Source organism: Oncorhynchus masou, chromosome 8 (assembly GCF_036934945.1).
Source record: "Oncorhynchus masou masou isolate Uvic2021 chromosome 8, UVic_Omas_1.1, whole genome shotgun sequence".
Taxonomy (NCBI): Eukaryota; Metazoa; Chordata; class Actinopteri; order Salmoniformes; family Salmonidae; genus Oncorhynchus; species Oncorhynchus masou.
The window spans coordinates 3,802,527-3,818,965 of NC_088219.1; positions in this window are offsets into that span (position 1 = coordinate 3,802,527).

Consider the following 16,439-nt stretch of genomic DNA (forward strand, 5'->3'; position numbering starts at 1 on the left):
TATATAGCCATGTTATTACCTGGTACTTCCTGTATATAGCCATGTTATTACCTGGTACTTCCTGTATATAGCCAGAGTGATTACGTTTTTGAGCTATCAGTTCCTTCTCCCTATCATCCTAAGTGTTGTGATTTATATCCCTCCCTCTATCCATCCCTCTCTCCCTCCCTCCATCCCTCCATCCCTCCCTCCATCCCTCCCTCAATCCATCTATCCCTCCCTCTATCCCTCCATCCCTCCCTCCCTCTATCCATCCCTCCCTCTGTCCATCCCTCTCTCCCTCCCTCTATCCATCCCTCCCTCTATCCATCCCTCTCTCCCTCCCTCTCTCCCTCCCTCCATCCCTCCCTCAATCCATCTATCCCTCCCTCTATCCCTCCATCCCTCCCTCTGTCCATCCCTCTCTCCCTCCCTCCATCCCCCCATCCCTCCCTCTATCCCTCCCTCTATCCCTCCCTCTATCCCTCCCTCCCTCTATCCATCCCTCCCTCTATCCCTCCATCCCGCCATCCCTCCCTCTATCCCTCCCTCCATCCCTCTATCCCTCCCTCCCTCTATCCATCCCTCCCTCTATCCCTCCATCCCTCCCTCTATCCATCCCTCTCTCCATCCCTCCATCCCTCTATCCCTCCCTCCATCCCTCCCTCAATCCCTCTATCCCTCCCTCTATCCATCCCTCCCTCTATCCCTCCATCCCTCCATCTATCCTTCCCTCCCTCTATCCATCCCTCCCTCTATCCCTCCATCCCTCTATCCCCCCCTCAATCCCTCTATCCATCCCCCTATCCCTCCCTCCCTCCATCTCTCTATCCCTCCCTCCCTCCATCCCTCAATTCCTCTATCCATCCCACTATCCCTCCCTCAATCCATCCCTCCCTCTATCCCTCCCTCTATCCCTCTATCCCTCCCTCTATCCCTCCCTCTATCCCTCCCTCCATCCCTCCCTCAATCCCTCTATCCATCCCTCTATCCCTCCCTCTATCCTTCCCTCCATCCCTCTATCCCTCCCTCCATCCCTCCCTCCATCCCTCCCTCTATCCCTCCCTCCATCCCTCTATCCATCCCTCAATCCCTCCATCCCTCAATCCCTCCCTCTATCCCTCTATCCCTCCCTCCCTCCCTCCATCCCTCTATCCCTCCCTCCATACCTCCCTACCTCCATCCCTCTATCCCTCCCTCCATACCTCCCTCCCTCCATACCTCCCTCCCTCCATACCTCCCTCCCTCCATACCTCCCTCCCTCCCTCCATACCTCCCTCCCTCCATACCTCCCTCCATACCTCCCTCCCTCCATACCTCCCTCCCTCCATACCTCCCTCCCTCCCTCCATACCTCCCTCCCTCCATACCTCCCTCCCTCCCTCCATACCTCCCTCCCTCCATACCTCCCTCCCTCCCTCCCTCCATACCTCCCTCCCTCCATACCTCCCTCCCTCCATACCTCCCTCCCTCCCTCCATACCTCCCTCCCTACCTCCATCCCTCCATCCCTCCCTCCCTCCCTCCCTCCCTCCATACCTCCCTACCTCCATCCCTCTATCCCTCCCTCCATACCTCCCTCCCTCCCTCCATCCCTCCCTCCCTCCATACCTCCCTCCCTCCCTCCATACCTCCCTACCTCCATCCCTCAATCCCTCCCTCTATCCCTCCCTCCCTCCATACCTCCCTACCTCCATCCCTCAATCCCTCCCTCTATCCCTCCCTCCATACCTCCCTCCCTCCCTCCATCCCTCCCTCCCTCCATCCCTCCCTCCCTCCCTCCATACCTCCCTACCTCCATCCCTCAATCCCTCCCTCTATCCCTCCCTCCATACCTCCCTCCCTCCCTCCATACCTCCCTACCTCCATCCCTCTATCCCTCCCTCCATACCTCCCTACCTCCATCCCTCAATCCCTCCCTCTATCCCTCCCTCTATCCCTCCCTCCATCCCTCAATCCCTCCCTCTATCCCTCCCTCCATCCCTCAATCCCTCCCTCTATCCCTACCTCCATCCCTCCCTCCCTCCCTCCCTCCATACCTCCCTACCTCCATCCCTCCCTCCCTCCCTCCATACCTCCCTCCCTACCTCCATCCCTCCCTCCCTCCCTCCCTCCATACCTCCCTACCTCCATCCCTCCCTCCCTCCATACCTCCCTCCCTACCTCCATCCCTCCCTACCTCCATCCCTCCCTCCCTCCCTCCATACCTCCCTACCTCCATACCTCCCTACCTCCATCCCTCCCTCCCTCCCTCCATACCTCCCTCCCTCCATCCCTCCCTCCCTCCCTCCATACCTCCCTACCTCCCTACCTCCATCCCTCTCTCCCTCCCTCCATACCTCCCTCCCTCTATCCCTCCCTCCCTCCCTCCATCCCTCCCTACCTCCATCCCTCCCTCTCTCCATACCTCCCTCCCTCCCTCCATACCTCCCTCCCTCCATACCTCCCTACCTCCCTCCATCCCTCCCTCCCTCCCTCCATACCTCCCTACCTCCATACCTCCCTACCTCCATCCCTCCCTCCCTCCCTCCATACCTCCCTACCTCCATCCCTCTCTCCCTCCCTCCATACCTCCCTACCTCCATCCCTCCCTCCCTCCCTCCATACCTCCCTCCCTCCATCCCTCTATCCCTCCCTCCCTCTATCCCTCCCTCCCTCCCTCCATACCTCCCTACCTCCATCCCTCCCTCCCTCCCTCCATACCTCCCTACCTCCATCCCTCTCTCCCTCCCTCCATACCTCCCTACCTCCATCCCTCCCTCCCTCCCTCCATACCTCCCTACCTCCATCCCTCCATCCCTCCCTCCCTCCCTCTATACCTCCCTACCTCCATCCCTCTATCCCTCCATCCCTCCCTCCCTCCCTCCTTCCCTCCCTACCTCCATCCCTCCATCCCTCCCTCCCTCCCTCCATACCTCCCTACCTCCATCCCTCTATCCCTCCATCCCTCCCTCCCTCCCTCCATACCTCCCCCTCCCTCCATCCCTCCCTCCCTCCCTCCATACCTCCCTACCTCCCTACCTCCATCCCTCCCTCCCTCCCTCCATACCTCCCTACCTCCATCCCTCCCTCCCTCCCTCCATACCTCCCTACCTCCATCCCTCTCTCCCTCCCTCCATACCTCCCTACCTCCATCCCTCCCTCCCTCCCTCCATACCTCCCTACCTCCATCCCTCCATCCCTCCCTCCCTCCCTCCATACCTCCCTACCTCCATCCCTCTATCCCTCCATCCCTCCCTCCCTCCCTCCATACCTCCCTACCTCCATCCCTCTATCCCTCCCTCCCTACCTACCTCCATCCCTCCCTCCCTCCCTCCATACCTCCCTACCTCCATCCCTCTATCCCTCCATCCCTCCCTCCCTCCCTCCATACCTCCCTACCTCCATCCCTCTATCCCTCTATCCCTCCATCCCTCCATCCCTCCCTCCATACCTCCCTACCTCCATCCCTCTATCCCTCCATCCCACCCTCCCTCCCTCCATACCTCCCTACCTCCATCCCTCCCTCCCTCCCTCCATACCTCCCTACCTCCATCCCTCCATCCCTCCCTCCCTCCCTCCATACCTCCCTACCTCCATCCCTCTATCCCTCCCTCCCTACCTCCCTCCATCCCTCTATCCATCCCTCCCTCCCTCTATCCCTCCCTCCATACCTCCCTACCTCCATCCCTCTATCCCTCCATCCCTCCCTCCCTCCCTCCCTACCTCCATCCCTCTATCCCTCCCTCCCTCCCTACCTCCATCCCTCTATCCCTCCCTCCCTACCTCCCTCCATCCCTCTATCCATCCCTCCCTCCCTCCCTCTATCCCTCCCTCCATACCTCCCTACCTCCATCCCTCTATCCCTCCATCCCTCCCTCCCTCCCTCCATACCTCCCTCCCTCCATACCTCCCTCCCTCCATACCTCCCTCCCTCCATCCCTCTATTCATCCATCTGTCTGTTCTCAGGGTAAAACTGGGAGGAGAGGAATCGTAATAAGGCTCCAGCGGCTCCTTTTATGACTGTGGAAACAAACCTCTCACTTTTCCCCGTCTAACAAGGTGTGTGTGTGTGTGTGTGTGTGTGTGTGTGTGTGTGTGTGTGTGTGTGTGTGTGTGTGTACATCTCTTTCACGGACTAACTAGGTCGTAGCTGTCAACCTATAGCGAGGCCAGGCCAGGTGATATACACAGAACTGGAGAAACATCCCTCATAGGAGAGGAGGAGACAAGGGAGGCCATGCTAGGTGATATACATAGAACCCGAGAAACATTCATCCCTCATAGGAGAGGAAAGCGGGAGAGGGGGAGAGAGGGAGAGGGTGGGGAGAGGGGGAGAGGGGGGGGAGAGGGGGAGAGAGGGGGGAGGGGGGGAGAGAGGGAAGAACCAAGAGAGCATAGGCGGTTAAGAAGGCAGAAGGGGTGATCAGACCTTGAAGAAAATCTATTCCTCATTCTCCTACCTTCCTTGCCCGTCATAACTCTCCTACCTACTGCCTTCCCTTCGCTGCCCCCTCCCCACCCTCATACCCTGTAGCATGGGGGGGGGGGGGGGTCACAAGCATGTAAAGCTCCTCTCCTGTATTTCCACTAGTGCTGTCCCCAACAATAAAAAACTATTGGTCAAGAGTAAGTAGTCTTTTTTTTCAATCAATCGACATTTTTAAACGTGTATTTTTCCATATATAGACACATCCTATGTGTTTATTAAATTCAAATCAACTATATGTACTGAACTGGTCTGATGCTTTTTTAAGCACGCTGTTTGATTAAATAATTAAAACACACAAGTGACTCGAGAGGGAGGCTATCTTCTAGAAGAGAAAAGATAGCCTAACCAGAAGAGAGAAGATAGCCTAACCAGAAGAGAGAAGATAGCCTAACCAGAAGAGAGAAGATAGCCTAACCAGAAGAGAGAAGATAGCCTAACCAGAAGAGAGAAGATAGCCTAACCAGAAGAGAGAAGATAGCCTAACCAGAAGAGAGAAGATAGCCTAACCGGAAGAGAGAAGATAGCCTAACCGGAAGAGAGAAGATAGCCTAACCAGAAGAGAGAAGATAGCCTAACCAGATGAGAGAAGACAGCCTAACCGGAAGAGAGAAGATAGCCTAACCAGAAGAGAGAAGATAGCCTAACCAGAAGAGAGAAGATAGCCTAACCAGAAGAGAGAAGATAGCCTAACCAGAAGAGAGAAGATAGCCTAACCAGAAGAGAGAAGATAGCCTAACCAGAAGAGAGAAGATAGCCTAACCAGAAGAGAGAAGATAGCCTAACCAGAAGAGAGAAGATAGCCTAACCAGATGAGAGAAGACAGCCTAACCGGAAGAGAGAAGATAGCCTAACCAGAAGAGAGAAGATAGCCTAACCAGAAGAGAGAAGATAGCCTAACCAGAAGAGAGAAGATAGCCTAACCAGAAGAGAGAAGATAGCCTAACCAGAAGAGAGAAGATAGCCTAACCAGAAGAGAGAAGATAGCCTAACCAGAAGAGAGAAGATAGCCTAACCAGAAGAGAGAAGATAGCCTAACCAGAAGAGAGAAGTTAGCCTAACCAGAAGAGAGAAGATAGCCTAACCAGAAGAGAGAAGATAGCCTAACCAGAAGAGAGAAGATAGCCTAACCAGAAGAGAGAAGATAGCCTAACCAGAAGAGAGAAGATAGCCTAACCAGAAGAGAGAAGATAGCCTAACCAGAAGAGAGAAGATAGCCTAACCAGAAGAGAGAAGATAGCCTAACCAGAAGAGAGAAGATAGCCTAACCAGAAGAGAGAAGATAGCCTAACCAGAAGAGAGAAGATAGCCTAACCAGAAGAGAGAAGATAGCCTAACCAGATGAGAGAAGACAGCCTAACCGGAAGAGAGAAGATAGCCTAACCAGAAGAGAGAAGATAGCCTAACCAGAAGAGAGAAGATAGCCTAACCAGAAGAGAGAAGATAGCCTAACCAGAAGAGAGAAGATAGCCTAACCAGAAGAGAGAAGATAGCCTAACCAGAAGAGAGAAGATAGCCTAACCAGAAGAGAGAAGATAGCCTAACCAGAAGAGAGAAGATAGCCTAACCAGAAGAGAGAAGTTAGCCTAACCAGAAGAGAGAAGATAGCCTAACCAGAAGAGAGAAGATAGCCTAACCAGAAGAGAGAAGATAGCCTAACCAGAAGAGAGAAGATAGCCTAACCAGAAGAGAGAAGATAGCCTAACCAGAAGAGAGAAGATAGCCTAACCAGAAGAGAGAAGATAGCCTAACCAGAAGAGAGAAGATAGCCTAACCAGAAGAGAGAAGATAGCCTAACCAGAAGAGAGAAGATAGCCTAACCAGAAGAGAGAAGATAGCCTAACCAGAAGAGAGAAGATAGCCTAACCAGAAGAGAGAAGATAGCCTAACCAGAAGAGAGAAAGAAAAAAAACTCTTCCCGATCCCTTCTTCTCCTGCTGCTACTGGCCTTCATCGAATTAGGTTCCGGAAGTTACCGGAAAAAGACAACATTTCCATTTGGAAATGTATCTTCCCCTTTCTACCGATCTACCGATCTACCTACCGGTAATGGGTACCATTTCTACCGATCTACCTACCGGTTATGGTTGCCATTTCTACCGATCTACCTACCGGTTATGGGTACCATTTCTACCGATCTACCTACCGGTTATGGGTACCATTTCTACCGATCTACCTACCGGTTATGGGTACCATTTCCGTAGAACTGTTTCCTTCCATTTATACTAGTCTTTGTATCTCATAGTCTGTTGTTAATCTATATTCTAAATCTAAATGAAAATTACACAAATCTAAATGTTAATTTTACTGCCATTGCCAACTACGTAAAAAAAAAAATAAATACCCGACATAAAGCCAACGCATAAAAACCATTGCAGCCTGCAGGTAGAAAATATCCTGTAAAATAAATATCCTATAATTCACATTGGTCTGTCTGCAATCAACATGAAACATTGTATCAACTATCAACTAGGTCGCCCAGAAACTAGCAAACTTGAAACATTGTATGAAATATTCTGGTCCCTCGGAGTTTCCCATTGCCTGTGAGCTCAGGACAGACACAACTGTCGGCTATTTGTGCAAGGGATAAGAAGTAATCAGGTATTGTATGACGTTTCTACTGGATCAGAGCATTACATTTTTCCCTTTCATGACGAGTGGTTATCGAAAGGGAGAGTGCTGGAGATATTGTTCAAATGCTTTGGGAAACTATTGTCATTCTCAATTGATTCTAAAAAAATAAACTTAGTTTACTTGCTGTTTGAGGCGAGGAGAAAGTACTTTGAGAACCTCAACAGCTCGTTACTGATGGTGAGTTAAGCCAATCAGAAATACTATCAGACATCCCCCACACACATTTATAGGCCTACATTTGCGCGCAGGTCAGGTAGACTAGTCCTACTTCTATCTGCGTAGTCGGGTGTGCGTCCTTACTCGACATTGGCAGGAGCGTCTCAAACAAAAGACAATTGATAAAATTGACAAAACTTTGTAATAAGTGGAATGAAATAAACAAAAAAACGTGCTTCTCACAAGCGGAGCAAAGGCTGTGAGTTCTGTAAAACACATGTCCACTCTGACAATGAAAACGGTAAATCACGGTGCTATTAATATATTCAATGCATTAACAGAAATTACCGTAACCAAACAAACATTGCAGATTTGAAATGATGAGAAATAACGGTCAGATGTAGCAATACTACTGGTGAAATACGTCATGTGGAATTAATAGACACAGCAGACAACGTATAAAATTACGTTATGACAAAGTGAATACCCACAAAATGGTGGGAGAGAGCGCATTCTGGAGAGAGACGTGCCTTGGACGTCTGATCCACAATCCCCATATTCTTGGACCGCGGCATCCCCGCGACCTCCTCAGTGAATTAGTCTACTGAGACAGGCACAAATCAGACAGGGGTCTCGTGTGCCATGGGAAAAAAAGTAGCTCTTTGCGACTGCTCGACTACAAAAAAAATATAATGTTTTCAATACAGAGCCCTTTTGTCAAACAGTACAGTACACCATATAAAGCATCCAGACCTTATGAAAGTTGCACTGTATACTCTTAATCTTGTAATAAATCAAATGTTGTCATGCATAACTTGACATTGCTGATATCCATTGTGACATTTGTATTAGTATTTGTATTTATTATGTTCCTGTCAAGGCAGCAGCTACTCTTCCTGGGGTTTATTATGGATCCCCATTAGTTCCTGCCAAGGCAGCAGCTACTCTTCCTGGGGTTTATTATGGATCCCTATTAGTTCCTACCAAGGCAGCAGCTACTCTTCCTGGGGTTTATTATGGATCCCCATTAGTTCCTACCAAGGCAGCAGCTACTAATCCTGGGGTTTATTATGGATCCCCATTAGTTCCTGCCAAGGCAGCAGCTACTCTTCCTGGGGTTTATTATGGATCCCCATTAGTTCCTGCCAAAGCAGCAGCTACTCTTCCTAAGGTTTATTATAGATCCCCATTAGTTCCTGCCAAGGCAGCAGCTACTCTTCCCGGGGTCCAGCAAAATTAATGCAGTTATTCAAATTTGATAAACATTACAAGACATTCACAACATAAGTGTGGGCCCTCAGGCCTCTACTCTACTACCAAATATCTACAACACAAAATCCACGTGAACGTGTGTTTAGTGATATTATACGTTATCCGTGTCTGTGCCAATGTTTATGTTGCTTCACGGTCCACGCTGTTCCATAAGGTGTTTTTTTTATCTCTTTTTTTTTCAATCAAATTGGACTGTTTGCATGAGTTACTTGATGTGGAATAGAGTTCTGCCTCAGTGCTAACAGTATAACTCTGGTTCATAGGCACATCATTACTGCACACAACGGATCAGGAGAGGCATTCGGGGCAATTTTTTTTTAACCTTTATTTAACTAGGCAAGTCAGTTTTAGAACAAATTCTTAATTTCAATGACGGCCTGGGAACTGCCTGTTCAGGGGCAGAATGACAGATTTGTACCTTGTCAGCTCGGGGGTTTGAACTTGAAACCTTCTGGTTACTAGTCCAACGCTCTAACCACTAGGCTACCCTGCCACCCCAGTTAGAGGAACATAAATTAGGTTACTTACATTGTGTCTTCCAACGCCCCCCTGGGATAATGTACATTTGCTGAAGCATTATGATGACTCAGCGACAAAACGGTAGGGATTAACTGAGCTGGACTTGGTTCATTGATAAGTCATTGTCTCAACGCAGCCTTATAATGCTGTGAAAGGATCCAGGATCCCATAGGATTTAGGTGTATCCCATCCTCCTTATAAAACACATTTTGTATCCAGAAGGTATTGTCAATACATGTTACACCCACAGAGCTGCAATAGTCTCGTAGCCAGTTATGGAGGGATAACAGTCTGCTGAACCGTTCAATACCACGATTTAGGGAGGGCAGAGGGACAGATATTATGGGGTGTTTGTTGGTGTCAAGTAGTGACCCAATCAGTTTTTTTTTTTTTTTATCCATCTTCAGCTGTTCTGTGCATAATGTCATTGAATCCCACATGAACTATGATAGACTCGATTTCCCGATGCTGGTTTAAAACGTTTGGGAGCAGCTTACTAAATGTCCGATACACTCCAGGTACTAAGACATTTCTCACCATTGAACTGCCCGATACAACCGTCCAAGAGAAGGTGAGGGAGGAATCAGCCTGTGAATACCCACAATTCATTGAGCCTGTCACGGGCCCCACGAGAAGCAGGATAGCATTCGCTCGCTCCCACAGCAGGCAGCGCCCGGTCACTTCCAGAGGGAAAGGAGCAGAACTCGACGACGAAGCCGCTGCTGGACTCTGCGTAGTTATGGGCCGATAACAAACCTTCCAATTAATGGCAATGCATTTCTTAGCTGCTATAAAATGCTAGGTTACACAGTTTCTTCTGATAACAGTCTCCAGTATCAGCATTTCCAAGCAAACAAAAACAGGGAGAAGGGAGAATCTGTAGACATGATGAGATTCAAAAATAAAATAAAATAAAAACATGCAAATATATAATATTTCTCCTTTTGTGTTTTCCCAACTCCAGCAGAGGAAGTACTATTCAGTGTCACTGTCATATATTACATTCTATGGATGGTCTTAACCTTATATGAATATATATTGCGTTTATGTCTGATATTATATGAACATGACTGGGCCTTCTAACATATCTTCATTCATTATCAATAGTGTCTCCCGGGTTTTCCTCATATTTTTAGTCTGACATGTTTTTTGTGTCATCGAGTATAAAGCCTCTATCAACCCTTGATAACGGTTTGGAAATCAACTTTAGAGGTTTTGTCAGACTACCTTTTAAAATAGTTTCTATCTTCTTAGCTTCTGACTTTGTCCTGTGTTTTCTGCACAGAGAGAGATCAAAGTGTTGTATCAGTAAAAGTTCACCTCGGGCTGGTCTTCCCTGGTTGTCTGACCCTGCTAATGTGAGGACAGACGCTGGGAGACGGGAAGCAAGTACAGGAAAGGGTATATTTAAAAAATAACAGACATGAAACAAAATGACGGACAGTGTTCTGGACAGGGGAAACATAACAACATTAATGGTGACACGGGGATCAAACTGAGGAATAGACAGATATAGAGGAGGCCGTCAACAAAGTGAAGGAGCCCAGGTGAAACATAACAACATTAATGGTGACACGGGGATCAAACTGAGGAATAGACAGATATAGAGGAGGCCGTCAACAAAGTGAAGGAGCCCAGGTGAAACATAACAACATTAATGGTGACACGGGGATCAAACTGAGGAATAGACAGATATAGAGGAGGCCGTCAACAAAGTGAAGGAGCCCAGGTGAAACATAACATTAATGGTGACACGGGGATCAAACTGAGGAATAGACAGATATAGAGGAGGCCGTCAACAAAGTGAAGGAGCCCAGGTGAAACATAACAACATTAATGGTGACACGGGGATCAAACTGAGGAATAGACAGATATAGAGGAGGCCGTCAACAAAGTGAAGGAGTCCAGGTGAAACATAACAACATTAATGGGGACACGGGGATCAAACTGAGGAATAGACAGATATAGAGGAGGCCGTCAACAAAGTGAAGGAGCCCAGGTGAATCCAATGAAGCGGTGATGCGCGTAACGATGGTGACAGGTGTGCGTAATGATGGGCAGCCTGGTGCCCACGAGCGCCAGAGAGGGGGAGCAGGGAGCAGGCGTGACTGCTAAGAGCCCCTATCACCATTTGATTCGGCTCAGTTGAGGCAAAGACAAAGAATTTACTTGGTGTGCATTTCTACATTACATTATCCAAGACGAGAAATGACCATAATTCCCCAGATCCCAGACTGTAGCTCACCCATCAACTCAAGATGGAACTTTGTATCCGTTCACTGATTGTTATAATATACTATAAAATTCCCCTGAGCTCCGTAGACTGGCTGTCTGACCCTGCAGGGACATCTGTTACCATCTGATCCTGCTAAGACATGATGAGCATAGTGTTGTGTACTGACTGTGCACCGTGAAAGTCCCGTAGAGTTGTTTCATGCGTAGTCAGTGTGAAAAGTAGAGACTTAGCTGACTGAACGATAACGTCACATTGCACTACTCACATTGCACAGTCAAAAAGCGTCAGAATATCGGTCTTAAATGGTTTGGCTGCTGGTTTCATTGTTTGATTCAGGTCTAGTGTGATTGAGGGTAAAAAAAATAATAGCTAAAGTTAGTGAACTAGCTAGTTAGTTAGAGTTAGCCAACGTCTGGCCTTACTAACGCCTTCAAACTGATGGATGACTGTCTATACCTTCTTCCCCCTCTCTCTCTCTCCCTATCTCGCTCTCCAGCCCTGATTATCTCTCCCCTCCTTCCCTCTCTCTCCCTTCTTCCCTCGCTCTCCCTCCATCCCTCACTCTCCCTCCTTCCCTCACTCTCCCTCCTTCCCTCTCTCTCCCTTCTTCCCTCACTCTCCCTCCTTCCCTCGCTCTGCCTCCTATCCTCGCTCTCCCTCCTTCCCTCGCTCTCCCTCCTTCCCCCTCTCTCGCTCTCTCTCCCTCCCTTTCTCCGTTTCCATTCTTCTCACCTCATCCCTCTCTATTTCTTCTCAATCTATCTCCCTCTCTATTTCTTCTCAATCTCTCTCCCTCTCTATTTCTTCTCAATCTCTCTCCCTCTCTATTTCTTCTCAATCTCTCTCCCTCTTTATTTCTTCTCAATCTCTCTCCCTCTCTATTTCTTCTCAATCTCTCTCCCTCTCTGTCTCTCCAATCTCCTCTCCTCCTCTTTCCCTACCCCTCTACCTCTCAAAGGCTTTTGTGACAAACTAGGTTCAAACCCAGGTCCAGGTTGTCTGTGTGCTTCAACGCCACTCTAGACTGCTATAAAGAAGACTGTGTTAGCCTGCTAACCTAATGACAGATGTATATGTTAGCCTGCTGAGCTAAAGCCAGAAGAATATGTTAGCCTGCTGAGCTAAAGCCAGAAGAATATGTTAGCCTGCTGAGCTAAAGCCAGAAGAATATGTTAGCCTGCTGAGCTAAAACCAGAAGAATATGTTAGCCTGCTGAGCTAAAGCCAGAAGAATATGTTAGCCTGCTGAGCTAAAATCAGAAGAATATATTAGCCTGCTGAGCTAAAACCAGAAGAATATGTTAGCCTGCTGAGCTAAAGCCAGAAGAATATGTTAGCCTGCTGAGCTAAAACCAGAAGAATATGTTAGCCTGCTGAGCTAAAGCCAGAAGAATATGTTAGCCTGCTGAGCTAGGGTGACCAGACGTCCCCGTTTTCCCGGGGACAGTCCCCGGGTGGAGCTGTCCCCGGAAATGTCTCCGTTTTTAACTGTGTGTTAAAAACAGATCGCATAGTGGAATATTTTCCTTGGCAAGAAAGACCGGGCAGCAGAGCCTACCGGTTGACGTCTAAATCGCGTTGTGCTTGTTTTGTCCAGCAGAGGGAGCTGCTCGCTTAAAGCAGCTTCATTCACTCTTCTTCTTCTACTAACTACTTGCTCACGATAGTTTTAGAGAAAACTGCGGTGGAAAACTTGGCCAGAAGCTAGTCAGTGTCAGGTGAATCCACAACATCACCCCAAATGTCTTTTCAAGCCAGTCGTTTGAGATACAAGCTGAAGATGTTATAATGTCACAATTTATTATATAGATAGATGATCTGCTCTATAAGGTTTTAAATAGGTTATGCTAGCTAACGTTAGCTATGTAGACTAAGTTAGCTAGCTACAGTTATATGGTAGCTAGGTTAAAAAAAACGTTCACATGTAAACATGCAGTGGACGGGCTAATTTGAAAATATGATTATATTAAATGAATGCACAATTAATTCTGATAATATTTTTGTAGATTACAATTTTAATGGTTTGGCATTATAATAAATTGCGTGAAAATATAGTTAGAAATGTTCATGGATAACATTAGCAGTGAAGAGGAAGGAGAGGAGGAAGACTGGGATAGGAAGAAGAGTGAAGGAGAGAGAGGAGGAAAGGTAAAGATATGATTACAGAACCTGCCAATTTATTATTCCAAACAATGATTTTGAGATAAAATACAGAAGCAATGGGAATCTGTTATTAACCAAAGTATTTTGTCTAATAGTGTACAATTTATTAATAGAGATTGGAGAGGAAGGAGAAGGAACAATGAAGGGAGTGAAGAAGAGTGACACAAGGACAGTGAGGAAGAGCAGACAGAGGAGATACAATGAAAATAAATGCACTTCATGAAAAACATGATGAGAGAATGTCCATTTATAGGCTCAGGGCAAGACGATAGAATGGTTCACTGCACCCTTAGTCATTCCTCCCTTTCAATTGGCAGCCAGTGAAGAACGGCAGTGGTAGAACATCAGCAGACGAAAAGCATAAAACCTCTCTGATTGGCCGTGTTGGTTTGCCCTCTGTCACCACATTCTTCAAGAAGGTAGAGCCTTCCCAAGAACAATATGATTTAGCTGTGCAGTTACAGATCTATGGACTGCACAGCACAACTGACACGGAAGCGTTATGAGCCAAAGTTTACACGTGCTAGGACAAAACGTGACGCCATAGTGAGTAACGTGTTAGCAACATGGCCAACTACTTTGGTAACACAGGACCGAGACCAGGTTGAATGTGTCCCTGTCCATTGATGTGTCCAATCATGGACATGTAAAGCTGCTGCCAATACCAGTCAGATATATGATGGCAGCACATCTGTGGAAACAAAACTGCTTGATTTTATTGAATTGAAAGGATAAACAGCAGAGGAAATTGCAGCTGAGGTCCTGGTGGTCATCCCAAAATGTAACCTGGAAAACATTCTCTGCCAACAACACAAATACCAACTTTGGAGGACTGAATAGGCTGGGGAGGGTCAATGTCCATACCAAAGTTAAAAATGCTCTGCAGCGGGAGGTGATTGGCTGAGGTTGTCCTGCCCACATCATTCATAACACGGCCAGAACAGCTTTGGATGTGATGTTATTCCAGAGATATTTGGATACGTTCATATGTTCACCGTCAGAGTAGAAAGACTGAAGGGCTTCTGTGAGTTTGTTGGCCAGGAAGAACCATAACATTTTAGGACACAGCAATGTTCGCTGGCTGTCCATGCTCCCTGCTCTAGAGAGAGTGCTGAAAAGGTATGTGCCATTGAAATCCTTTTTTATGTCTGAAGACAAATGCCCTGTTGTCCTGTGAACAATCTTTGAAGATCCACTGACTGAACTTTGGCTGGCCTTTGTCCCTGGAAATTTGACCGTATTCAGTGACACAATCAAGATGCTTGAAGGCCGGGACAGCTGTGCTGTGGAGTCCGCTGCTATTCTGAGAAACGTCGAGGCAAAATTGACTGATGACAACTTCATTCCAGTTTTGGTCAGAGGACTTCTGAGGGAGCTAGAGAGAAAATAGAGCCGTGTCTAAACAGAGCTTTCTCAAAACATCCCAATCATTCTTCACTACGGCTGTGAACTACTTGCAAGCATGGGGAAAGCACACCGATAATCTAAAATATTTACATGGTCTCCTTTTAAAAAGGCAACCTCAGCGTGAAGAGATCCAGAAGGCAGCAGGCACACTGCAGGACAAATGCCCCCATGTGACCATCAATGAGGATGCATTGTGTGACGAGGTTACTGGCCTGCAAGAGTTCCTAAAGGGGGGATTGCTTGAAGAATGGAAAACATTTGCGACACCTCTTAGTCAGAGATGGAGCATGGTGGTTACCCACTTCAAAGAGAATGACATCCCACACACTAACCTGGCTAGATTAGTGTCTGTTGTCATGTGCTTACCTGGAAGTAATACACCAGTCGAGAGAGTGTTCTCCCAAATGAATGATATATGGACGGCAGCAAGAAATAGGTTCACTGTTCCTACCATCAAGGCCGTGCTTATTGCGAAGACAAACTTCAACCTCCCTAGATCATTGAGAAGCTGGCCAAAGGCAGAGCAATCCTGAAGAAGATACATTCTTCTGAGAAATATACAGATTAGATTGGTATAAGTATATTATGTAGTTACCAACCTCGTCAGCATCTTATTTCTTTATTATGTTAAGTATTTCGCAAATACTATTGTCTGTTTTTTTCAATTTTGCTCATGTTCTCTTCCGCTCGTATTCTACCCAGACTACAGGACCACTGAATGTCTGTTCAGATCGGACAGTTCTGTCTCGTCTGTAGTGTTTCTGTAGTATAGTTGTTTTCTCCATCACAGTGGGCCTGTTAGACTAAATACAACCGGAATTGTTCCCCTTTTTTATTTCCTAGATAATAACATTGGATATTTGAATGATATATTGACCTCTGAAGTGGAAATGTCCCCGGTTTTAATTTCAGAAATCTGGTCATCTTATACTGAGCTAAAGCCAGAATACTATGTTAGCCTGCTAAGCTAAAGCCAGAAGAATATGTTAGCCTGCTAAGCTGAAGCCAGAAGAATATGTTAGCCTGCTAAGCTGAAGCCAGACGACTATGTTAGCTTGCTGAGCTAAAACCAGAAGAATATATTAGCCTGCTGAGCTAAAGCTAGAAGAATATATTAGCCTGCTGAGCTAAAACCAGAAGAATATGTTAGCCTGCTGAGCTAAAATCAGAAGAATATATTAGCCTGCTGAGCTAAAATCAGAAGAATATATTAGCCTGCTGAGCTAAAACCAGAAGAATATGTTAGCCTGCTGAGCTAAAATCAGAAGAATATATTAGCCTGCTGAGCTAAAACCAGAAGAATATTTTAGCCTGCTGAGCTAAAACTAGAAGAATATATTAGCCTGCTGAGCTAAAACCAGAAGAATATGTTAGCCTGCTGAGCTAAAACCAGAAGAATATATTAGCCTGCTGAGCTAAAACCAGAAGAATATATTAGCCTGCTGAGCTAAAACCAGAAGAATATGTTAGCCTGCTGAGCTAAAATCAGAAGAATATGTTAGCCTGCTGAGCTAAAGCTAGAAGAATATATTAGCCTGCTGAGCTAAAACCAGAAGAATATATTAGCCTGCTGAGCTAAAACCAGAAGAATATGTTAGCCTGCTGAG